The 26,528-nt window shown below is 47.3% G+C and overlaps 1 protein-coding gene across 2 annotated transcripts in view; it reads left to right on the top strand.

The window, feature by feature from the left end:
* Positions 1 to 26,528, top strand: part of LOC147025051 (T-cell surface glycoprotein CD4-like) — a 72,112-nt gene that overhangs the window by 27,042 nt on the left and 18,542 nt on the right. The window lies entirely within an intron of this gene.

Here is a 26,528-nt window from a genome sequence, read left to right as displayed (position 1 = left end):
TGGGTCCCTACACGGTCCGCGAGCTCACCCCCATGATCCTCCACTACCTCCGTGTGTGTGTGTGCGTCACTTACCCCGTCTTCATCGTGCTGTCTCTCCTCTATTTTTTCTGTCTCCCGTGTCTCTATACATTTATAAGTTTCTGTCGTCGTCACCTCGTGTCTCGTCTCACACGTTTTGGTCTCCCCATTTAATTTTTCCCTCTTGGTCACCGTCGATTCCTCTGTCACGACCCTCGCCCAACACGCCCCCCGAATTATTTTTTTACCCGCCTCCACCGCGGGCCTGTCAGCCGTTGCACCCCCTTCCAGCTCGTTTGCTTCCACACGTGGAGTCGCCATTCCTATCTCCCTGGTCACGGCCTTCATGCCCGCCTGCAGGCATCGGCCCATGTTCTGCGTCTCACCCCGTAGCTCTTTCATTTCCTCCTTCATGTTTGCTTCCATTCCGTTTATTTGCTGTGTATTCGCATCCATCCTCGTTTTTACTTCATTTTTATTTGTATCCATCTTTTCGTTCATGCCTTTCATTTCGTTTTTCATATCCGCATTCATCTTTTGTGCATTCGCATCCATCTTCGCTGTCATTTCCGCATTCATTTTTGCCAGCATGGTGATTAGCTGGGCCATGTCGGGTACGCTTGGGTGAGCCGTTTCGGCAGGGGTTGGGGAAGGGTTTTGGTGGAGAGGTGGAGGGGAGGTGTCATACACCGCGGCCGCTGCCGCACCCATTTCGGGCTCTGGGTTCAGTTGGGCGAGTCCGTGTTCCTGCACAATCAACATTTCCTGCTCGGGGATTCCATCCTGGACCATGGATTCTACACATTCTACATCCATTTCTAATACCCCCGGCTCCCGCTCGCCTTGAGACGCCATCTTGCTTCTCTTAAAGGGTTAATTTCACTCGCTCGTAATTTGGAGGGAATCGGGGGTCGCTTCTCTCACCCCTGGACCGATTCCCGTGAATTTAGCTGGAGACAGGAGAGCCCGTTTTCCTGTTCTCCGATACCAGTGCCGCGAGGAGGGCGATGAATTTGTATCCCACTCCTGACATCAGTGTTACGGATTCGCGCCCGCCGGCGTGCTGACGGCCACGTAACTCGAATCGCGGCACGTCGCCCACCGGGCGGACAATCCAGTCGTGACCCTCTCGGACTAACGCCGGGAACCAGTCACGGGTGGACCTTTCGGTCTCACCGCGATCGAGCCAATCAGCCCCCGCGTGGGATAGGATTGCTCGCCAAATTCGACCTACCTAAGTACCCACGCGGAGGGTAGACCGGGCGATCGCACCTCGCCGCAGGTCGACTTCGGACACGGGCCACTTAAGCGACCCGTTCCGTACTATCGGGATAACCGAGCGGTGTTATCGTCGACCTCGACGGTTCGATTAATTATCGGGCGTATTCAGCCCACTACCAACCCTTTACGTGAAGAAAGATGAGGATTCAATGAAAGAAATGACGAAGCGAAGCGGGAAACAGTTCAACACAAAGCACATTTATTCGCGATGAACGGAAAGCACACATATTCAATTCCACCAAAAGCACACAGAAAAGAAAAACACAATGCAATTTACACAAAAAGCAAATGAGACAATGCAGATCTACTACCGATTACGCGAGAACACGGCAACACTTATACAATTTTACTTCACAGACGGCGCCGACAACACATACCCAAAACCAAGGAAAAGAATACCCTCAAGGATGAGGCGGGCCTGAGGCCGAGACCGGGTCGGGCCTACCCGTCTGGTGATGAGACGCGGAGCGGCGATGGTGCCTCAACTCCGCGGGCCTCGCGGGCAGTGTCTGGTAGGGGGTGGGAAAGGGGCCCCCTTGGTCGCACTATCTCAGCGCGGGGGGAAACAGGAGGGGGTTGCTGATGCTCGGGGTATAGAGGATTCCTACTCTGCCTCGAGTCCCGCGACGAGCGTCTCCACCTCGGCCAGGTCACGCTGTTGGCCTCCCTGGGGTGCAGCTCCCTGCACGACGCGAGCACCCCCTCGTCTGCCCTCGCCGCCTCTCCACAGCTGCGTCCCCTCCGCTCCGACTCCAACGCACACGACGACGACCAGCTCCTTCTTGCCAACTCCACCGCCCGCGAAGTCTTGACTCTCTGTTCCCACTTGACTGACGAACGCGGTCGCTTTTATAAGCCCCGTGGCTTCGCTCTCTCAGCTTTGACCCCCTCCCTTCGACCTTTCACCTCGCTCCCCATTGGCCCGAGAAAAAGTGGGCGTGAATGCTTTTTGATCCATAAATTTGCATATATCGATCGCCCTCCAACGCCCTGGGGGCGGGGCCAAATCGCCCCTCGCTCACCGATTAGACGGCACAAAAGTGGGCGTGTGTCGTTTTTGATCCGTTTTTGAAGCAGAAAATCCGTGGTTTTGTACACGCTGCTCGGCGCGCGCCCTGCACGAGTCCAACACCGGCACCCACAAGCGGCGCAAGAACGGTGGCGATGCGACGGTTGCGAGGTGTGACGTGAAGGTCGTGGCGGTTGTGGTGAAGCGGTGGTTGGTGGTGGTAACAATGGCGGTTGGTCCAAATTAAAGATAGTAAAAGAAAAACGGCTATCCTGAAGAGTCGCAGCACGCATAAATGACATGTATTCCCACTAGACAACGGGTTTGGGCCTAACTACACATGTACTTACCGAGATACCTCACCTAAGGGACCTGAATGGTGGTTTGCGAATTTGGTAACCACAACAATATATATATATATATATATATATATATATATATATATATATATATATATATATATATATATATATATATATATATATATATATATATATATATATATATATATATATATATATTTGTTTATCAAGCCTCCTTCTCAAGACCCTTGAACTGATTCACTAAACATAAACTGAAAACTAGACCGACATATAAATTGATATTACACGAGTACGGTCAACTTACCTTAAAAACTTGCCAAAAATATGAACCCTCTTGTCTGCTGATCCAGTTAACAACTTTGTAGCAATGTCTTGGGGGTCAAGTGCAGTCAGACGATCTCGGTGAACATGACAGATCATGAGATGGTTGAGGCATTGTTGGGTCATTGTGGAACGTAACCAAATCTCCATACGTCCGAGTGCTCTGAATGACCGTTCAGCTTCGCATGAACTTGTTGGGGAAACCAATAGAAGCCTAAGCAAACGTTCTACCTGTGGGAACATTCGACGGACTTCCGGCACCATGTCTACAAATATCTTGTAATCCTCAACAGATGAACCACTGAACTGGTTACGAAAGAAGCCAAGTTCTTGCTCTCGGGAATCCGACAGTTCGGGATATTTGCGGACTATTTGAGGTTTGAATGACCCAGACAGGAGCATTTCACCCAAGTCCATATATTCCATGAGGTCGGTTGATTTGAAGTTCTCGGATGCGCTGTCGATGACTTTGAAAAATTAAACTCTGTATACCTCCTCTGCAGAATTGGCAGTGTATTCCTGCGTGCCTCCATCAAGTCTCTTTGGAAGCTTGCGCTTACGATGGAGGGTCACTGGATCTAGTTGGCTCTGCTGGAGCTTCTATTGTGCTGCTTCGAAAACCTCCTTAAACGTCTGGTCGGTACGGAGAGATTGGAGATTCTGTGCAGTTACCTTTGCAGGAGTAAGCATACCAGAGACGGTAACTTGTGAACCCTGAAGTGCCTTATTGGGGTATTCAAGGGATTGGAGAACGGGCAATGATGCAAATAGACCGAGAACACACTTTCCTGATGAAAGACAGCTTCGAATACCGTTGGCTCGCGATGCCGTGTTCGTACCAGTCATCACTTGCTTGTTGAAGGGCATCCAGTACCGCTTCATAGTTAATCAATATCGATTTCACGGCAGGAGAACGAGTTAACCAACACGTCGGGCAAATTGGCCTCAGGCGTGTCGGGCAAGGAGTGTCAGCATCGTCAGCGTGGATATTCAAGTACAGATGCTTGAATTTTCCAGAGTTGTTGTAGATGTTGCTGATTACCTGGACATAATCAAGGGCATCTCTTATGAACGTTGCAGTTTGTAGGGCTTTGGATGTAATGAGTTGGGTGATATGAGCTCCACAGTGAACATAATTGGCCAGCGGTTGAAGTTTTTTTTGCTGTGCTTGACAGCCCTTGTACTTTCCGGACATGTTGCTTGCCCCATCGTAAGTCTGCACTCTGAGGTGTTCAATAGGGAGTTGACACCGAATTAGGACATCCTGAAACATCTTACAAAGTGATACTCCTGTTGTTGATACTTGGTAGAGGCCAATGAGATCTTCTTGAACATCAAAGGAATCCGTCACATAGCGCACACACACCGACTCCTGCTCATTATCCTGAATATCTTGCGTTCCATCAGTTACGAGTCCGAACTGAGTGGACATTTCATTCACGTTACTGCAGATATTTCTGAGGATGACATGACTCAGGGTAATTCCACCGTAACGGATGTAACATTCAGACAGAACTTATTGGCAGTTCTCAAAAATATTTCATGAAGAATAAGGTTATCGTACCAAATGTATTAGTTTCTTTTGTGCAGTGAACACAAAGGTGCCAGGATATGGTAATTATATGAGATTAATAATTTTTGCCTGAGTGCTACGGTATGATGAATCTTCATAACGGACGTAACCGTCAAAATACCTGCTTTAGCATGATGATCGTTTTTCTCACAAATTTCTGTGAAGTGTTCTACGACAGAAGACTAAATCTGGTATAGCAGCTTGGTATAGGTACGTCATTTTATTCCCAGTATATATTTGAGGAATTAATGATACCGAGTTGGCAGTACGATGGCAAATGTAATGTAACGGACGTAACATCTCCGGACGTTTATTAATAAACGTCCGGAGATTCTACCACAATGTATACAGACACTGCTTGATGAAGCTAATATTGCAAAAAATCAATTATTTCAATTCATGATCTGTCATATGGTATAGAAGGTTTAATGAAAAATGTACTTTCAAAAAATAGCCACCAGGTAACTTTTCCCATGGAATTACCCCTCATCAACTCTGTAGAATTTCGTTCTGAATTTCTCCACTTGTGAACGTCGTCTTCCTTGACAGCCACGTCTTGAGGTTTACATCATCCTCGGCCCACAACTGTAAGAGCATTTTGAAATTCCCTTCAGAGGCATCCTTCCCACGAATTGCAAAACCTTGTCGGGCTAAATATTGCAGTGAGGTGATAATCTTCAGAAGTGCTGACCGTGCAGATCTTTGCTCCTCTAGCAGTTTTCTGCTCAGATGCTCATGGACACCAGGTTGACTTCTGCGACATTTCAGATTTTCAGAGGCAAGCCTATGTGTGTTTGATCGTTCGTGTTGTCTGAATTTTTCTGTAGCCTTTTTCCAGTTCCGAAAGCCCTTTGAGACAAATGAGTCTTCTGCACAGCGGGCAAGTTCGGTAAGTTTTTCACGAAAAGCGTCCGTACAGGTGTGACAGAGTACACCGCCGATGCTCTGATCAAAATGAAGCCACGGAAAATCTTTGAACCACTGTTGTTGAAACTTCAACTTTCGGTTTGGCAGTATTTGGACTGGGATACAACTGACATCATGAGGTTGAAAAGGCTGATCTGGGAAATTAGGCCGAGTACTCACACATGCACCCTTTTCTGCTATCTTCTCCTTTGAATCGTCCACCTCTTTCTAGGAATTTGATTGCTCCAGGAGAGTGGTCGGGGATGTGCTACTTGATGCTGTCACGAAAAACTCTGATATCCATATCCTCCATGAAACGAGAAGGGAATTACATTTCAGTTGAATAAATTTTGACATGTGAATTATAAGGGTTATTTTTGCGTAACTGGGCATTTTTAAGGTCAACATACTTTTGGCTAGGTCACTATACCTCCAGGCACAATGTTGACATGTGATAAGCTTTGCGTAGCACATGTATTACTAAAAGAGCGCCGATACGAGTTCAGTTGTTAATTTATCATCTGAGCTCCCAATTTAGCATTCCATTACTCGCTTAGTTCCTGGCTACGCGCTTATTACTTTTATTACTTTTGGTTAGGGTCAGATACCCTGGTATTTTATTACCTGGGATTATTAATATTAATAATTTTATTTAATCTGCATTTAATTAACTAATGAGCTCAAGTTGAGTGAGATGATTATGATATTATTGGTTCATAGTTATCGTCGTCATTAACGATTGTGTTCTTGATTTGCATGCCATCAAAAGGGTTCACCAAAGGAATGAGCTAAAATCAGTTGTAATGTGAACATTTATGTAATTATTTACCTCTCACAAACCAGGAGACGGGATTAAGATCTGTTGCCGTCCGGACGTGCACTCTCTTCTTTCCAATTATTGTACATAGTTTGTTGATTTGTAAATACTGTTACGGCTGTGGAAATTCGTATTACACCATAAAGGGTCCTCAGGTGAGATATATCGGTAAGTTAATGTGTAGTTCGCCCAAACCCGTTGTTTAGAGGGAATATATGTGATCCATTCGGGCTGCGATTCTTCAGTTAGCCGTTTTTCTTTTGGTGCAAGAACAACAACGTACATCGCCACAACCATCATCTCAACGATCACGCCATTCACTACACGACGCCAACAATCACGCCATTCACACCACGCCGCCACCTTCCACAACTATGCTACCACCATCTTCGCCACTCGCCATTCAACGAGCACCGTGTGGTCACGATCTCTGCGGGATGGATGAAAGGAGCGGAGAGGCAGCAGCAACAAGGGTGCGAAGGGGCATCTCCCGCCCAAAACTCCCACTTAAATATCTCCCGCCGGATTTTCCCTCCTGCTTTTCCCGCGCTTTGGCATGGGGGAGGTGCGATTTAAGGCAGAGGTCAAAGGTGAAAAAGGTGGGGGCCTGATTTTGGGGGAATAATTCCCTGGCCCCGAGCCAAAACTGACTTTCCTTGTCCCCTGCACGGCGTGGGGAGGGGGGAGAACGGGAGAGCACGCCCCTTTTTGGGAAGCTTCCAGAAGGGAGGTGGAGCCAGAAATGGGGCGGAGCCCGACCCTACAAAAGGCGTGGCCGTGAAGGTCGACGATAACGTCGTTCCCTTGTCCCTGTTCCCTTGTCCCTGAAGCGGAATTGTCTAGAGTTGTGGTGTTTGTTCCTGGTCGGAGGTTCTGTTCGTTCGTCCATGTCGGGCGGACGACACGTGCAGGCGCGAGGAACGAGCCCAGTGGACCACGCCGGAGGGACTCGGAGTTACGGTTGCCAAGGACGCGACACGCTCAAGGAAGTCGCGACTTCAATTTCTTTTGGGTTCTGTGTAAATGTGTGTGGCGCCAGTCTGGTGAAGTAGAACTGTTTTAAGTGTTGCCGTGTGAATTGCATTCTTTGTTTGTAGATCTGCGTGTGTCTCTTCACTTGCTTTTATTGTGTTTTCTTGCTTGACTGTGATATACGTGCCTTCCATGCTGCCGTGTGGCACGGAATAAATGTGCTGGTCCAATTGTTCCCCGTTTCGCTGCGTCCTTTCCTTTGTTTGAATCTCCATCTTGCATTACGTAAGGAATTGGTAGTGGGTTTAAAACACCCGGTAACTAATCTGAACCGTCAAGGTCGACGATAACTCCGCTCGGTTATCCCTGTAGCACGGAACGAGCCGCTTAAGCGGTTCGTGTCCGGAGTCGACCTGTGGCGTGGTACAACTCCTCGGTACGCTATCCGCGCAGGTACTTCGGTAAATTGACCATTCGGCGATCGGACCCTATTCCGCGCGGGTAGAATGCGGACTGAGTTGTGGTGAGGTTAAACCCCCACCCGTGACTAGCTCCCGGCGTTGTTCCGAGAGGGTCACGACTGAATTGCACGTTCGGTGGGCGAAGCGGCCGCTATTGGCTACACGCGGTCGTTCGCACGCCGGCGGGGCGCGAATTCGCAACAATATGTTCATCATTTCCACTAGTGCGTGCCAGTACGTGCGTGCCAGTACGTGCGTGCCCGTACGTGCAAAAAAAAACAAAAAAAAACGCACAACAACTTTGAAACCGCGTGCCCTTTTTTTTTTTTTTTTTTTTTTTTTTTTTTTTTTTTTTTTTGTATACCTTGGTCGAGGCTCGTATGAGAGCTAACACACAACTCACAGCAAGGAGGCATGAGACAAGAGGGGCGGGAGTGGAAGGGACAAAACATTGGGGAACAGACACAGGTGAACTGTGGAAGGGAGAGGGATGGGGATGGGACGGGGAACATGGCGAGGGGAAGAAGGACATTAAAGGGACTTTCAGGAAGGAAAGCAGGAGAATTGAAGGAAGTGGGCTTGGGTGGATTATCGGGGGTAGAAAAGATCGAGGATTTGGATGGGGGAAGATAAGAGGTGGTGGTGAACAGCTGTTTTGAAAGCCTGGAGGGAAGAATGGGAAAGAATAGAGTGAGGAAGTTTATTCCAAAGGCGGGAAAAAGAGGAATGAAAGAGTGAAGATGAGCAGTGATTCGTGATTTTGGTAGTTTTACCAGAAGGGGGTTGTTGGCGGACCTTGAGCGCCCTGTGGAAATGTGGTTGGGACAAATCACAGAGAGAGCAGGGGGGCAAGGCTGGAGAGGAGTCGGTAGAAGACAGAAAGACCACCGACCAACCTGCGGTGATTGAGTGAGAGGCCCAAAGACTCAGCTTCATTGCGGGAGATGCCAATGATCTTAAAAGCCCTGGTTTCGACAGCGTGAAGTCGAGAAAGGTGGGAGGCAGGAGCACCAGCCCAGAGGGGAGAGCAGTACTCCATCAGGCTACGGACAAAAGCTTTGTAAGTGGTCAGGAGCTCAAGAGGGCCAAGGAAGGACTTTGCACGACGGAGGATTCCCAGTCGGCGACTGGCTTTTGAGGCAAGGTTGGAAATGTGACTTTCCCAGGAAAGGTCATGGCAGATAGTGAGACCCAGAAGCTTGAAAGAAAAGACTTCTTCCAGAGGATTGTTGAGAAAGTGGATGGAGGGGTTTTGTAAACGGTCCTTTCGAAGAGACATAGTGAGAGTGTGAGATTTGTCTGGATTGAAAGACATGTTCCACGTGTTGGACCAGTTTGTGATTTTATCCAGATCTGCAGTGAGCGAAGAAGCTGCTGCTTGCCGGTCTGAGGGATGACAGATGGTACGGCAGAGGGTGGAGTCATCGGCAAAGAGAAATAGAGGATTTTCCAGAGAGTCCGAGAGACTTTGTTTAAGTATAGTGCTTGCCCATACGTTTTGTTTAAGTATAGTGCGATATAAGTTAGAAAGGTGAAGTAAACCATTTTGGTTGCTAAAGGGGCCCAGAACCGTTGCGAGGTCGACATGGTGAAAGAAGCTGACAATCCTCTTTATTTTATTTTCAACGCTGCATTTAAAATCTCCAATTTAATCATTCTAAATCACACAGTTTAATGAGACACCTTATTCTGTCAGTCTATCCTTCGTCTTTGTCTTCGTGCAAACAGAAAATTATTCGGATGATGGCGGAAGAGAAATTCCTTCCGGAACGTTATTTTTCTGAGTAAAAGTTGCAAGCCGCGGCTGAGCTACTAAGCCTAAGCCTTTTTAAATCAGATTTTCGAGGTAATCTCATTACTACCCTATTGAGACTGTATAATCCGAGAACAGAATTCAAAAATAATAATTTTCCGTTTGTTTGTCCGAACCGCTTCAGTGAATTTTGCATATTTTTCAACAGCTCCCTTTTAAAATCTATAATTTAATCCTCATAAGTCCGACGACCGAATGATACCTCTCGTTTTGTAGGTCTCTACCTCCCCTGAGTCCAAGTACCGATGAAAAAATTATTTACATTAACTGCCACAAAAGCGAGTGAATCAGCGCATTTTATTTTATGTTTCCCAAGTATTCAAAGCTAATTTAGTCGACAAAATACCCACTTTCCTTCGATTTTTTCACCCGGTTTTCAACGTTGGGATTTAGGCCACTGTTATCGACTGCGAAATATGAAAACAGAATTACAAAATATCTTTCCGTTCGTTTGTGCGAGCCGGTGGAGTGAAACCGCGTCATCCTGCACAAGCTCCACCATCTCAATCAGCATACCAGACTGCAAAATCTTTTATTGGCTTATAACTCGACGGTGCAAAGTCACAAAAATTAAACACACATCATCGTGCAGGTAATATCAGGCATCCGGCGATATAAGTGAAAAAGGTGAAATAAACTATTTTGGTCGCTAAAGGGGCCCCGAGCCGTTGCGGCCTAACACTATCCGAGGCGTGGCGCTCTGGGCCATGAAGCCGCGATTTCTTTAAACACTCATAAAATGACGATACAAAGTCCGAAAACGTCCCAACATACCTCAAAATGTCCAGGTCACGTTCCCTGTTAGTGGGTGAACTGTGAAGAATCCAACGTTTGGCGAATTCTGCTTTGCAATGATAGGAAGAGCCGACGTCGAAGGATCAAAAAGCGACGTCGCTATGGACGCTTGGCCGGTGGGAGACCATGGCTTGGGAAGCACGGATTCTCAATATTGAATTGTTAACCTATCTGTAATAGAACTATAATAGACCAATAAAACTTTAATAGAGATTTAAAAATTTATTCTTGTATTTGAGGAGCATCTCGGCCTGGTTGTACTAGAGCAGCTAGTTTTGTGTTACGTAACTTACGTTCAATGAAAAAAGTTGGGGGGGGGGGAAATCGATATGTTCCCCCCTTGATAAAAGGTGGGGGGGAGGACATGTCCCCCCCATCCCCCACCAATCGATGCCCATAGATAGCAGAGGGGGTGGTGATTAGATTCAGGAAAGTATTGATACTTGCATTGATTGGGCAAAAGATTGGCAGATGGAATTTAACCTGAGCAAGTGTAAAGTGTTGGGGAAAGGAAAGAACAATGAAAATAGAGATTACAGTATGCAAGGGGTAATTTTGGAGCGTGTCACATAGGGGAAGGATCTGGGAGTGGTAATAGATTCAGGAGGGAAACAGGCAGCACAGTGCCAGGCAGTTATCGGAAAAGCAAACGGTTTTCGGTTGTAATCATCGGGGGATCATTTATAAATCAAAATAGTTGGTGTTAACATTGTACAGAAATTCAGTGAGAGCCACATCTAGAATATTGTGCACAGTTTTGGTCACCACGAGTCAGGAAGGACATAACTGCCAAAGAGAGGGTTCAGCGCATGGCTAATTGATTGATTTCGGGCCAAGATAGACTCAGCTATGAGGAGCGGCTGAAGGAGACAGGGCTTTATACACTAGAAAGGAGTTAGTTACGAGGGGATATGATAGAGATGTTTAAGATAATGAAGGGTATCGACATAATAATGGCAGAAGAATTATTCAGCAAAGTAGACAGTGATAGATCCAGGGGACATTGCATGAGAGTAAAGAGGAGGAGAGCTAAGATAGTCGTAAGGCAGCAGTCTTTCACTCAGAGAGTAGATGCATGGAATGGTCTCCCTGGAAAGGTAGTGGCAGCAGAAATAGTAGAAAAGTTTCGTTTGGAGCGTTGTCGATGAGGACCTCATCAAGGAGTGGTGTGTGCTTGATGTTGTGTGTTTCGCACCCAAGAACTGCATTCACTAACACTTCCCCCCCCCTATATATATATATATATATATATATATATATATATATATATATATATATATATATATATATATATATATATGTATATATACAAACAGCAACCTTTTCATTTACACCACAGTTGGGTTCTTGAAGACAGTCATGTAAATGAAAAAAATGTAAATTATAACTAATTTCACTGTAAGAAATAATGCAATAGGTGGAGGTTATGAGAGTGCAACCTCAGTCTTCATTTTTATTGTCCAATTTTTTTACTATTTCGGTGCTTCATTATTTAAATTATAATGTATAAGATAAAAACAATGAAATATTGTGAGAAAATACAGCCTACTGTGGCATTTAATAAATTCTCACAACAAAGAATGCAAAAAATGAAAGAAAGGGGATGTTAACACTACGTTGGCTGCTGCTGCTGAGGTCTGGTTGTTTCTGGAAGTGGTGGAGGGGAAGGGAGTAGTGGTGGAGTTATGGAGGAGGGGATCGTGTGTGTCAGTTGACCTTGGTGAAGACTGCCGTGTTGATGATGGTGACGGTTGTTGAATTGGAGAGGGTACGAGATGCGATTTCGCTCTTGACCACTAGATGTTGAGAGTTCACTGGCATCGTCGTTTGGTTGATCTTTCCCCTCCTTTTTTTTGCAAAAATGAAAACAGTTGTCTTTTTTTTGTTTTGTATACAATGACGACACTCGTATAAGAGCAAACACACATAAACGCACAACAAGAGGGACAGGAGAGGGAAGGAAAAAAACAGTGGGGAACAGAGACATGAGGAGATCTGTGGAAGGGAGAGGGATGGGGTTTACACAGGGGAAACAAGATGGACATTACAGCGACTTTCAGGTCCTTACACGACAGGGAACTTTCAGGAAGGAAAGCAGGTTCCGGTTTTGAGCGGCAAGAGGTCTCCTTCGGGGCTCCCTGCTGACGTTCTCAAAGTTAAGTTCTGGTTGTTATTTGTCCCGTTTTAACTGTTTAATTTTCTCACCTACATGTTAATGTGTGTTCCTAGTTCGGTTTTGTTTCAAAAATCGTGCTATTTTGTGAGTATTTATGTCGACGTTCTTACTTGGTGTTTGAGGCCTAGTCCTAGGCTTGAGGCCTACCGGTTCCACTCGGTGTTCGATCGTTTTTTTTTTGTTTGTTTGTTTGTTTTTTCTCCCCATTACCTTCAATTTCTATCCTCCCCATTACCTTCAATTTTCATCCTCCCCACTTTCCAAACATCCCCCATTCTCCCAACTAATCTCTTTCTTATCTCAAAAAAAAATATATATATATATATATATATATATATATATATATATATATATATATATATATATATACCCAACAACAACAACACGCTCACCTTCTCCCGATTCTGCTACTTCTTCTTCCTCTTAACTTCCTCCTCGTCTTCCTCGATTTCTTTTTTTTTTTACACTTCCATGACCTAATCTGTTGAACTCTCTCATACATTAATATTAACAACAAAAACGATCTTATAATGCTTCATCTTCCTCTCTCACACATGTGGTACTCTTTACTGTTTCACAATGCACTTCTCTTCTGCTATTTTAACAGACTGCTCTCATTTCGACCTCTCCTTCATTCCTTGCCTAAAAAATCCAACCATTACAGCGCTTCTTCTCTCCATGCTCTGAATTCGCCTTCATTGCATCCATCAAGAATTGTGTTAAATCGCATCTCTGACCTAAAACTTTTAAAAACCACAGTTTGCCATGGATGCTCGCTTTCCATCAACCATTCTTTTTTTCCAACTTCAGTGCCAACTCACCCCCTCACCCCTCACTCTCACTCTCAAAGCAACCATCCCACTCTTCTCCCTCCAAGCCTCCCTCTCACCTCTTTCAAAAATTCCCCCTCACCTTTCTCCCACCTTTCATCCCCCTCACTCTTCCTTCTCTAAGTTGCCCCCCTCTCATCCACCAAGCTGCCTCCCTCCACTGCCCTCTCACCTCCATCTCTTCACTCCACCTCCTCAAATCCTCAACTGCCATCTTCCTTGTCTCTTGTCCCCCTCTCTCCCAGCACCACAGAGCCTTTTCTCCTCCTCATTCGGCCCCCTCCCCTCGCTATTCTGCAATACCCCACACTCCTTCAGCAACCCTCCTTACCTCCCCCCTCGTCCCTCGTCCTACCCTCCCCGCCCCCTCCACCTCCTGCACCCAAAGCCTCCTCCCCTACCTCTTCATTAAAAGTGTGGACCTCAAATATCCGGGGCCTTCGCTCAAACCTTTCAGATCTTTCCATGCAGGTTGCCACTGACAAACCAGACATTATCTGCCTAACAGAAACTTTCCTCTCCCAAGACGTGTCTGACTCCCAAGTATCTCTCCCTGGCTACTCCCTCTTACGGTATGACAGACCTGAGCCTCGTCCTGGTGGAGGTGTTGCTCTCTTCATCAAAGACTCTATTCCTCACTCTCCCTGCACTGCTCTCACTCCCCACACCCCCAGGAATACCTCTGGCTTCGGCTTCCCCTCCACTCCCACCTCATGTTTATATGTGTACTGTACCGTCCACCGAACAGTGATGACTCCATCTACACCTCACTCTCCGAAAACATGGACCATCTTCTATCTTCTCATCCAAACTCTCTCTTCCTCTTATGTGGCGACTTCAATTGTCATCACGCCAGTTGGCTAGGTGTGGGTACCTCTCTCACCTGCCATGGGACATCAGCAAAAGCTTTCTGTGACTCATTGGGACTGACTCAATCGGTCAACTTCCCGACCCGGATCTCAACCAATGGTACTCCATCTCTTCTGGATCTGATTTTGACAAATTTCCCTGACAATATCTGCTGCTCTTCCTTCGCTCCAATTGGTTCTTCTGACCAGGTCCTTGTCAAAGTGGACATCTCTCTGGCTGTTATCAGAGAACCACCTCACCGCCGTCGAGTCTGGCATTTCACTCAAGCCGACTGGCAGGGTCTCCGAGCAGCCATCAAACTTACAGACTGGTCTCCTATCACTACTTTCTCAAACATCAACTCATCCTGGGAATTCTTTCAAAGAAACTTGCTCTCCCTCATGCACAGATTTATCCCCTCTCGTGTTCAGTTGTCTTACCCTTCCTCCCGCCCTTGGTTTACTGAAGCTTGTGGCGAGGCAGTTGTCCTGAAACAACTTGCCTTTGCCTCATGGAAAGCAAACCCAACTGAGGGCAATCTCAGTTCTTTCCACAAAGCTCGGAACAAGTGTGTATCTACCCTCAGGAGAGCCAGAAAACAACATCTTTCTCATCTCAAGTCTGAACTCTCAAACCTCTCTCCCTCCTCAAAATCCTGGTGGCGTTTAATCAAATCTGTTTCTGGTGTATGTTCCCCCTCCATTCCCTCCCTTACCTCAAATGGCCGCACTGCTGATTCCACACGTGATAAAGCTGAATGTCTAAACTCGGTGTTTGCAGCTAAATCTTGTGTCCCAAACCCATCACTATCTCTACCCACTTTACCCAGTCGCACCCAACTGTCCCTGGACTCTGTATCCTTTTCTCCTGACAAGGTGGAGAGCTTGCTTTCAAACCTCGAGTCAGATTCTGCAACCGGTCCAGACGGCATCAGCCCACGTGTCCTCAAATCCTTCTCTTCTGCTCTTGCTCACCCTCTCTCTGTTCTATTCACCCTCTCATTTTCCCAAGGTCATCTGCCATCTGCTTGGAAATCTGCTAACATCACTGCCCTGCATAAAAAAGGTGCAAAAACAGATCCCTGTAACTACAGACCAATCAGCCTTCTCCCAATCAGCAGCAAGGTTATGGAATCCATCATCGCTTCAGACATGAAATCCTTCCTCTTCTCCAATGGCTTGATTTCCAATCATCAATTTGGTTTCAGACCAGGTCACTCTACCCTGGATATGCTGCTACTGCTCTCCCATCAATGGATGGAGGTCCTCAATGCCAGACAGGAAATCCGAGCCGTATCCCTGGACATATCACGTGCTTTTGACACAGTCTGGCACCCTGCACTACTCACCAAAATCTCTTCCCATGGTATTCAAGGCCATCTCCACTCATGGCTCGCAGACTTCCTCTCCTGTCGCAGTCAACGTGTGGCCCTAAATGGAGTTCTTTCATCCCCTCTTCCTGTGCAGGCTGGAGTTCCTCAAGGTAGCGTTCTGGGCCCTGTTCTTTTTCTGGTTTTCATCAATGATCTCTCGGACTCTCTGGAAAATCCTCTATTTCTCTTTGCCGATGACTCCACCCTCTGCCGTACCATCTGTCATCCCTCAGACCGGCAAGCAGCAGCTTCTTCGCTCACTGCAGATCTGGATAAAATCACAAACTGGTCCAACACGTGGAACATGTCTTTCAATCCACACAAATCTCACACTCTCACTATGTCTCTTCGAAAGGACCGTTTACAAAACCCCCCCCATCCACTTTCTCAACAATCCTCTGGAAGAAGTCTTTTCTTTCAAGCTTCTGGGTCTCACTATCTGCCATGACCTTTCCTGGGAAAGTCACATTTCCAACCTCGCCTCAAAAGCCAGTTGCCGACTGGGAATCCTCCGTCGTGCAAAGTCCTTCCTCGGCCCTCTTGAGCTCCTGACTACTTACAAAGCTTTTGTCCGTAGCCTGATGGAGTACTGCTCTCCCCTCTGGGCTGGTGCTCCTGCCTCCCACCTTTCTCGACTTCACGCTGTCGAAACCAGGGCATTTAAGATCATTGGCATCTCCCGCAATGAAGCTGAGTCTTTCGGCCTCTCACTCAATCACCGCAGGTTGGTCGGTGGTCTTTCTGTCTTCTACCAACTCCTCTCCAGCCTTGCCCCCCCTGCTCTCTCTGCGATTTGTCCCAACCACATTTCCACAGGGTGCTCAAGGTCCGCCAACAACCCCCTTCTGGTAAAACTACCAAAATCACGAATCACTGCTCATCTCCACTCTTTCATTCCTCTTTTTTCCCGCCTTTGGAATAAACTTCCTCACTCTATTCTTTCCCATTCTTCCCTCCAGGCTTTCAAAACAGCTGTTCACCACCACCTCTTATCTTCCCCCATCCAAATCCTCGATCTTTTCTACCCCCGATAATCCACCCAAGCCCACTTCCTTCAATTCTCCTGCTTTCCTTCCTGAAAGTCCCTGTAATGTCCATCTTCTCCTCGCCATGTTCCCCGTCCCATCCCCATCCCTCTCCCTTCCACAGTTCACCTGTGTCTGTTCCCCAATGTTTTGTCCCTTCCACTCCCGCCCCTCTTGTCTCATGCCTCCTTGCTGTGAGTTGTGTGTTAGCTCTCATACGAGCCTCGACCAAGGTATACAAAAAAAAAAAAAAAAAATGTTGAGAAAGGAGAGGGGGGAGGGGTTCCAGACGGTCGTTTCGGAGAGACACGGTGAGAATGTGAGATTTGTCAGGATTTAAAGACATGTTCCACATGTTGGACCAGTTTGTGATTTTATCCAGATCTGCAGAGAATGAAGAAGCTGCTGCTTGCTGATATGAGGGGTGACAGATGGATCTGAGGGTGCAGAGGGTGGAGTCATCAGCAAAGAGATAAAGAGGATTTTCCAGAGAGTCACAAAGATCATTGATGAAAACCAGAAAAAGAACAGGACCCAGAACACTGCCTTGAGGAACTCCAGCCTGGACAGGAAGAGAGGATGAGAGAATTCCATTAAGGGCCACATGTTGGCTGTGACAGGAGAGGAAGTCTGCGAGCCATGAGTGGAGATTGCCTTGGATACTATAGGAAGAGAGTCTGGTGAGCAGGGCAGGGTGCTAGACCATTTCAAAAGCACGTGATATGGCTCTGTCCGGCATTGAGGACCTCCATCCATTGTTGGGAGAGCAGAAGCAGCATATCCAGGGTAGTGACCTGGTTTGAATCCAAATTGATGATCGGAAATCAAGCCATTGGAGAAGGGGAAGGATTTAATATCTGAAGCGATGATGGATTCCATAACCTTGCTGATGATTGGGAGAAGGGTGATTGGTCTGTAATTGCAGGGATCTGTTTTTGCACCTTTTTTATGCAGGACGGTAATGTTTGCTGATTTACAAGCAGATGAAAGATGACCTTGAGCAAATGAGAGGGTGAATAGAACAGAGAGAGGGTGAGCAAGAGCAGAGGAGCAGGTTTTTAGGACATGTGGGCTGATGTTGGACATCTGGACCGGTTGCAGAATCTGAGTCGAGGTTTGACAGCAAGCTCTCCACTTTGTCAGAAGAAAAGGACACAGAGTCCAGGAACAGCTGGGTGACACTGGGTAAGATGGACACAGAAAGCGATGGGTTTGGGACGCAATATTTGGAAGCAAACACCGAGTTTAGGCATTTAGCCTTTTCACATGCGGTGTCAGCAATGCGGCCATTTGAGGTAAGGGAGGGTAAGGAGGGGGAACATACACCAGAAACAGATTTGTTTAAACGCCACCAGGATTTTGAGGAGGGAGAGGGGTTTGAGAGTTCAGACTTGAGATGAGAAAGATGTTGTTTTCTGGCTCTCCTGAGGGTAGATACACACTTGTTCCGAGCTTTGTGGAAAGAACTGAGATTGCCCTCAGTTGGGTTTGCTTTCCATGAGGCAAAGGCAAGTTGTTTCAGGACAACTGCCTCGCCACAAGCTTCAGTAAACCAAGGGCGGGAGGAAGGGTAGGACAACTGAACACGAGAGGGGATAAATCTGTGCATGAGGGAGAGCAAGTTTCTTTGAAAGAATTCCCAGGATGAGTTGATGTTTGAGAAAGTAGTGATAGGAGACCAGTCTGTAAGTTTGATGGCTGCTCGGAGACCCTGCCAGTCGGCTTGAGTGAAATGCCAGACTCGACGGCGGTGAGGTGGTTCTCTGATAACAGCCAGAGAGATGTCCACTTTGACAAGGACGTGGTCAGAAGAACCAATTGGAGCGAAGGAAGAGCAGCAGATATTGTCAGGGAAATTTGTCAAAATCAGATCCAGAAGAGATGGAGTACCATTGGTTGAGATCCGCGTTGGGAAGTTGATCGATTGAGTCAGTCCCAATGAGTCGCAGAAAGCTTTTGCTGAGGTGCCATGGCAGGTGAGAGAGGTACCCACACCTAGCCAACTGGCGTGATGACAATTGAAGTCACCACATAAGAGGAAGAGAGAGTTTGGATGAGAAGATAGAAGATGGTCCATGTTTTCGGATAGTGAGGTGTAGATGGAGTCATCACTGTTCGGTGGACGGTACAGTACACATATAAACATGAGGTGGGAGTGGAGGGGAAGCCGAAGCCAGAGGTATTCCTGGGGGTGTGGGGAGTGAGAGCAGTGCATGGAGAGTGAGGAATAGAGTCTTTGATGAAGAGAGCAACACCTCCACCAGGACGAGGCTCAGGTCTGTCATACCGTAAGAGGGAGTAGCCAGGGAGAGATACTTGGGAGTCAGACACGTCTTGGGAGAGGAAAGTTTCTGTTAGGCAGATAATGTCTGGTTTGTCAGTGGCAACCTGTATGGAAAGATCTGAAAGGTTTGAGCGAAGGCCCCGGATATTTGAGGTCCACACTTTTAATGAAGAGGAAGGGGAGGAGGCTTTGGGTGCAGGAGGTGGAGGGGGAGGGGAGGGTAGGGCAAGGGACGAGGGGGACAGGTAAGGAGAGTTGCTGAAGGAGTGTGGGGTATTGCAGAATAGCGAGGGGAGGGGCCGAATGAGGAGGAGAAAAGGCTCTGTGGTGCTGGGGGAGAGGGGGGACAAGAGACAAGGAAGAAGGCAGTTGAGGATTTGAGGAGGTGGAGTGAAGAGATGGAGGTGAGAGGGCAGTGGAGGGAGGCAGGTTGGTGGATGAGAGGGAGGGCAACTTTGAGAAGGAAGAGTGAGGGGATGAAAGGTGGGAGAAAGGTAAGGGGGGAATTTTTGAGAGAGGTGAGAGGGAGGCTTGGAGGGAGAAGAGTGGGATGGTTGCTTTGAGAGTGAGAGTGAGGGGTGAGGGGGGTGAGTTGGCACTGAAGTTGGAAAAAAAGAATGGTTGATGGAAAGCGAACATCCATGGCAAACTGTGGTTTTTAAAAGTTTTAGGTCAGAGATGCGATTTAATACAATTCTTGATGGATGCAATGAAGGCGAATTCAGAGCATGGAGAGAAGAAGCGCTGTAATAGTTGGATTTTTTAGGCAAGGAATGAAGGAGAGCTCGAAATGAGAGCAGTCTGTTAAAATAGCAGAAGAGTAGTGCATTGTGAAACAGTAAAGAGTACCACATGTGTGTGAGAGGAAGATGAAGCATAAGATCGTTTTTGTTGTTAAAAATAATGTATGAGAGAGTTCAACAGATTAGGTCATGGAAGTGTAAAAAAAAATCGAGGAAGAAGACGAGGAGGAAGTTAAGAGGAAGAAGAAGAAGCAGAATCGGGAGAAGGTGAGCGTGTTGTTGTTGTAGGGTATTTTTTTGTTGTTGTTGTTTTTGTTGAGATAAGAAAGAGATTAGTTGGGAGAATGGGGGATGTTTGGAAAGTGGGGAGGATCAAAATTGAAAGTAATGGGGAGGATAGAAATTGAAGGTAATGGGGAGAAAAAACAAACAAAAAAAAAAACCGATCGAACACCGAGTGGAACCGGTAGGCCTCAAGCCTAGGCCTCGGCCTCAAGCACAGGTAAGAACGTCGACAAAAATACTCACAAAATAGCACAAAATAGCAAATAACAACCGAACTAGCAACACACAGTCACATGTAGGTGAGAAAATTAAACAGTTAAAACGGGACAAATAACAACCGGAAACTTAGCTTTGAGAACGTCAGCAGGGAGCCCCGAAGGAGACCTCTCGCTGCTCCAAAACCGGAACTGAAAGTCAAGTCAATTTGAAGTACTGTGTCCATCACTTGTACCACCACTGCTTCGTTCTTCTTCGTGCTCGACACATCCAAATCCTTTCTCGTTCAGGGCTCGTTGTGGATACCCTCCATGGACTCACATTTCCTTGCGATTTCCGCACGTGCTGGTTGGGACAGGATCCACTTCTTCACAGCTGTGCTTTTCTGAGTGTAACCAATGATGCCTCCACTGGTCTTGCTGTCCCTATTTAAAGTCTGCTCTATGATCTGATCACACGCAACACTACTAAATCCATAACGAGTATGCCGTTGGGCAGTCCATTTGCCGTCCATGAACGCTTGATAGGTGTCTGGGTGGGAGTGCTCTGCCCCGGCCATTTCCAGCCAGTAAACGGGTAAGTACCTTGCATAGTTTAGGTGATTGTACGCAAAGTAACAGGGCATTGACGCTCTCGTGATCGCAAGGTGTTTCGGCCAGTTCGAAGTACGAGTTGCCCGTATAAGCTCTAGTGCTAGCTCCACCATTTCCAAGTAGGGCCATGTATGCCCACACTTTGGTGTTTGTTCAGGTCATCCCTCACCATGAGTGCTCCCGAGTATATAACATGTAAATTGAGGTCTGAGTCACCCTGCTGTGGACCCTGGCTGGCTTCATCCTCTGTAGTTGACTCTGTTTCTGTTGTAGAGCTACTGTCTACAACAGCAGCCTGAGCAATGGAACCAATATCAATGTCCTTCATGTACACCACTTCGCTCTCAGACATATTTCGTGGATGATAGAAAATCATGTCTGGGTACCGTTCCTGCAGTCTTTTCTTCAGTCTTGTTGCCTGGTAGTTGGCCTTATCCTGACCTTCGCATACTCTGAGTAGGTCATTGAACATCTCACACAACTTCTTCATATGAAGAGATTGCTTTCCATCAATGAGTCTCACCTGGATTACTTTATCACAGAAAATGTCAAATGTTGAGTCAAAGTTCACTTTCTGATTTTGGAGTTTACTTTCGCTCTGTCTGTGGTATGTGTCATTCACATACTCGTAATAACATTTATGGTGATAACAAACTGCCAGCGACACACAGTCTTTATCCTTTATAGTTGTCATTATTCTCACATCACGATCATCTCTCCTCTGCTCAGCAGTTTCCCTCAGCTTTCCTCTATCCTGTGTTTCTGACAGGGACAACTGATCATGTTGAGATTTTCCTTTGACACGGATGAATTTGTCTTTTTCCTGGCATATCACACAAATTATTGGCAGTACACCAGCTGATTTGCCAGCCACCCTTTCTACAGAGGTTCTGAGGGATTTTCTACGTATTTTGTGGTACGAGTGCCCCTCTTCTTTTAGTCCGCCTACCACCTCACTGGCTCGAGCAGAAACTGCAGTCGTGCTGGCTTCTGATTTCCTTTTCCTGGCTTCAGCACGTGTTATATGATCCTTGTTACAAAACAACGCATAGCAGAACTGGTGACAGCCGGCATCCGCAGGAGGATCAGTCATTGGCAGCAGTTTCATAATTTGATCAGCCAGCAAACGGCATTTGTTGATAGTTTCACTATCTGTAGCGTCGCACCAAGCCTTCGCACATGCACATACCTTAAGCCAGCTCTTATCCGTGAATTGCGTCACTTTCTCATCTTCCTCCCCGCCCAAGTGTGAAACAACGCATATTTGGTTGTTCAAAGACCAAAAATCACTCAATCACCAGACATCCATGGGCGCCGCCATCTTGATTTGTTGTTTCCTGGTCGTTTCCTCCACGATTTCAAGCATGCCACACCCACTTCACGGCGGTAATTTCAAATGGTAATAACTGTCAGTGTGTCAACTTGTGCATATGGAAACAAGTAAGAATTTCAATGGTGTGTTCTCATTAATGTACAGGTGAATTTCGTTTAGATTGGTGATCTGCACAACGAAACTGAACGAACCGACCCACCTCCACATGACCTAGCATGGGTAAGTCCCATGGAGCCCGTGGAATGGATTAGTTAGAGGGATCCAGTGAAGATTTAGGTGGGGAAATGAGTTGATGACATTTTGGAGACAAAGACAGACTTTGGATGTGTAGTGGGGACGTAGATTAGCTACGTAGTGTTAAAAGGAACGTGCTGTAGTGTAAGGGATGACGTGGGAGCACGAGTTAGTTCGGGGATGTAGTCAGCAGGATGGCAGAGATCAGCCGTGTGAGTGTTGAAGAGTGGAGAAATGGAATGGAAAATGTACTTGTTGAGTGAGTGAGGCCAGCAGGCCTGAGTCAATGGAGTGATTGTGGAATGCATGGCGCGATGAGTGATTGGGGGGAGGAGTGATTCCCGCCCAAGGGACCCCGGGGTCAGTGTAGAGTGAGTTAGTTGGGTTAGTCAAATTGACAAAATGGAGGTCGTTTTGCTGTTGGTGGGAGTGCAGGCTCAATACCTATTTGGAGGGGTGCAGGAGCCCTGTTGACGGGCTTGGAGCGTGGCTGCGAAAGGTATCGCTGAGTGGGTACCCCGGGCACCGGGCTAGTCGGCTGCGGTAGGCCAAGGGCACATGGGGGGCCGGGATAGCGTAGTGGGCACGGGTGCGCCCGCATGATGGGGGGCCCGGGGCGCCATAAGCCGCGTGGGCAGTGCATTGGGCACGGGCACCCAGGGAAGGGCCCGGGGCACCAGCCTGCCACGTGAGCGTTTCAGGGGAGTCGCCATGGAGGGCACTCCCCGGTGTTTAGGAAGCTGGTAGGCTCGGAGGCAGTGTAGTGCCCGGGGGTGCCATCGTCGGAGAATCGGCAGAGGGAAGTGCCTGCCAAGGGAGCCACGCATCCCAGCCATGAGACCGTGTGAGGGCACGGAGAGAAAATTGGGGGGGGGGGCAGGCCCAAAATTGTGAGGACACCAACACAGGCGACGGGAATCTGGGTGGATAGAACCAATAGTTTAAGCGACAGGCACTTGTTGGAAGCCCCGGGGTAGTTTAAGAGTTAATGCTTAGGGTAGATTAGGAACTGTATCCCTTCGCTCTCGTTGTGGGCCGCTGGACCCACTTTGGGTAAGTCGATTGCTGAAATCTGAGGAGGCCATTCTGAGGCTTGAGTTGGGCCTCGACGCAGGACGCCAGCCCTCCCTCATTCCCCTCCGGGAAGGGAACGAAGGGGTTGGGAATAGGCTAGGAGATGATAGGTTAGCCGAACAGAGACATAAAGGGGGTTTGGGGACGATTTATAGGGGGAAGTAAAAATAAAAATAAACCAATGTCACCCGCAGGGTGATTCGTATCTTGCCAAAAGGTGACCATGTGTGACTTCTTTAAGGTCACACTGAGGTGAATGGAGCTGCTATCCACCAGGAGTGACTCCTTGAGGAATATCTGCCGACGAGAGATTCCGATGAGAATCGTTCTACAGAGTAACCATGAAAAATATGCTTTTGCCTCATAACGTCACCAAATGACGTCATAATGTCTCAAGCTTGACATATCTTGAAAGCACTCTTCGAGGTGTTCAATTTGAGGTACTACACGATATGGTTCCTAAAACTTGAAAATTTGACCTTGGGGTCAAATATGTTTGACCTTAGGCACTGACCATGAAGGTCAAGGCCAATCGCCACCAAAAATTAATCAGCTGAGCACTAGACCATGAACTATATTCCCATGGAGTTTGAAGACGATCCGATCAAAATTACTCAAAAAATAAGGGTTTCGTCGACTCCCCTGATTTGCGACAAAGTGACCTTGACCTTTGACCTTGACCTTCAAAATTTTGTGCACTGAAAGGGACCTCTATACGCCTCTGATATGCGAAGTTACAAAAATTTCTGATGATAACTGTGCTCTGCAGAATTTTTTATACATGATTACAGACAAACAAACAAAAAAAAAAACAAAAAAAAAAACATACAAGCTGACTTACATATCTTGCAAAACTTCGTTTTGGCAAGATAACAACAAAAAAATAAGTTGGGGCTAAATTGCTTTTTGACAAATTAAGGGAGTGGGTAGGTACAGTGACAGGCAAAGGCGACAGGTGGGAGGGAGACAGTCGGTAGGTCCGAGCCCACCTTCTGTGTGGCCAGCACCACCGCACTCCCTCCACTGACCTGCACTGCACGGCAAGAGGCCGACCAACTTTGTCTGCTGGCTGTTGTTTTGCTGCAAGGCCTGTGCCGGCCACTTCATCGTCTGCACCTGTGTTTACAACAGTGGCCTTGCCATGCCTTGCCTGTCCACCATTGCCTTGGCCCATACCTGCTGCCCATGTCCACCAGCCCCATTCTGTTTTGATTTGCCCCCCCCCCTCCCTTGTTCATTGCCATGTGCGCCAGGATTGTCGCAAGCTGCAAGAACTGTCCTGTTGGCAGCTACAACACGGGCCTGCAGTGGCGGCCTGTGCGCCGGTTGACTTTTGTTTTGCTCCCTGCAGAATCCATTGATCCTGGGCCATGGTTAGTGTAAAATTTAGAAGGTTAAGATGTACAGTAGACTAGGCGTAAGTCGTCACCATCGGGACCGAGAAAAAAGTGACAACTTAGAAATGTGACGACTTGCGCGTATGCGAACATTCATGATGACTGTGGGGTGAAGGATGAAGTCGTGCATGGCCTGGACACGTATGTGTGAGAGCCGGCTATTGTACCAAAAGGAAAACACAATCCTCGGGGCATAGGTGGGGGTTCATTGGTGAGTTGGAAAGTGATCAAGCAAAGATGGAATTCATGAATCACTTTATCAAAAGTAAATATCATGAACAACTGTAAGACAACAACTTCGCCTGCTTATCACCATGATGGGATTGACCAACGAACCCCAGAGACTTTTCTGGCAGCATCTGCCAGAAAAGCCCAGTCTCATCGGCATTGTACACGTCCCGAGGCTGATACCTTTCCAAGATGTCTTTCAATTTGCCATCCTTCCAGTCGTGCACCACTGCCGAATCCATGCTGCCTGATTCGCCGCACTTCTTGACCTTGCCGGTTTCCCACCTGACTTTGAATCTGTCTATCCAGTGCATCGGAAAGGTCTCGGCATCATCATGCCCGAGGTCCGCAGCGAATTTACGTGCCTTCAGCAGCAACATTTCACCGTCCAACCGAATATTTGGCTGAGCCGACATTTGCCGAAACCAGAAGATGAGCGCATCATCGACATCTTCAAAGGACACACATTTCACGCGTTTCACACTGACTACCAGCCTCGCGATCTTCTCCACTTGTCCAAATATCTTGCCCTTATTCTTCAAGATACTGTTCAATGTCTGCCGTTTGATGTCGAACTTCTCAGGTATGGCTGTTTTCTTCATCAGTGGGGTTGCCTCGCAAAACTGGATAATGTCGTATTTTTCTTGGTAGGTTTTAGTTGTAAGCTTACGCTTAGTCGCCATTGTCCTGCCTGCAATGCGATCAACGTGTGTACACAGTTATAAATAGCCTACCACTGGTGGTGTAAACCAATGAGAGAGCATCACGATTCCATGAAATCGGGCTTCTCACGAGGCAGCAGTTCCGTGTGACGAGTTAGGAGTGGTAATTTACTTGAGTTTCCATTCCGCGGGAACGGACAACATCTGACGACTTAGACGAAGTGACGACTTAGAGATGACGACTTACAGAGGGATGACCCTTTATTCAAAGGGATTTAACATGAGATAAATTTGGGACTTTTTGACGCTGCCGACTTAGGCGAAGTGACGAGTTACACGCTGCCGACTTAAGCCTAGTCTACTGTATTGTATATGAGTGCGCCCCAGCATGTCTGTCTCGCGCCGGCACTTTTATTTAAGTCATCTGTATGAGTGTGTTTGTTAGTTAGTTACTCAGCCCGTAAGTTATTTATTTTGGGGACACCAATAACTGAATATCGCACTCAGGGATCCGTAGGTAAAACGTACTAGGGGAAAACTACACATGATGGCACACGAGAATTTGACGACTCGGGACGAGTCTGTAAAAAGGGGAGGGGGTAGTGTTACGGCTGTGGAAATTCGCATTACACCATAAAGGTCCCTCAGGTGAGATATCTCCATAGGTACATGTGTAGTTAGCCCAAACCCGTTGTATAGAGGGAATTTATGTGATCCATTCGGGCTGCGATCCTCCAGTTAGCCATTTTTCTGTTATATCTTTTATTTCAAACAAACAGCGTCTCAACAACCACGCCATCCCCATCACAGCTCCAACCACACTACAACCACGCCACCTCCACCATCTACGCTACCACATCTTCGCCATTACGTCCGCTTCTGAACGGCAAACAAAGGCGCCAAGGAAGGAACTGCGAGGACGCGCGGGTTTTCCCG

This window comes from Eptatretus burgeri, chromosome 6 (assembly GCF_056783735.1).
Source record: "Eptatretus burgeri isolate ZD-2024b chromosome 6, Ebu_testis_v1, whole genome shotgun sequence".
NCBI classification, from domain to species: domain Eukaryota; kingdom Metazoa; phylum Chordata; class Myxini; order Myxiniformes; family Myxinidae; genus Eptatretus; species Eptatretus burgeri.
The sequence above is the reverse complement of the archived record's forward strand: the minus strand, read 5'-3'. Positions and strand labels throughout refer to the sequence as shown.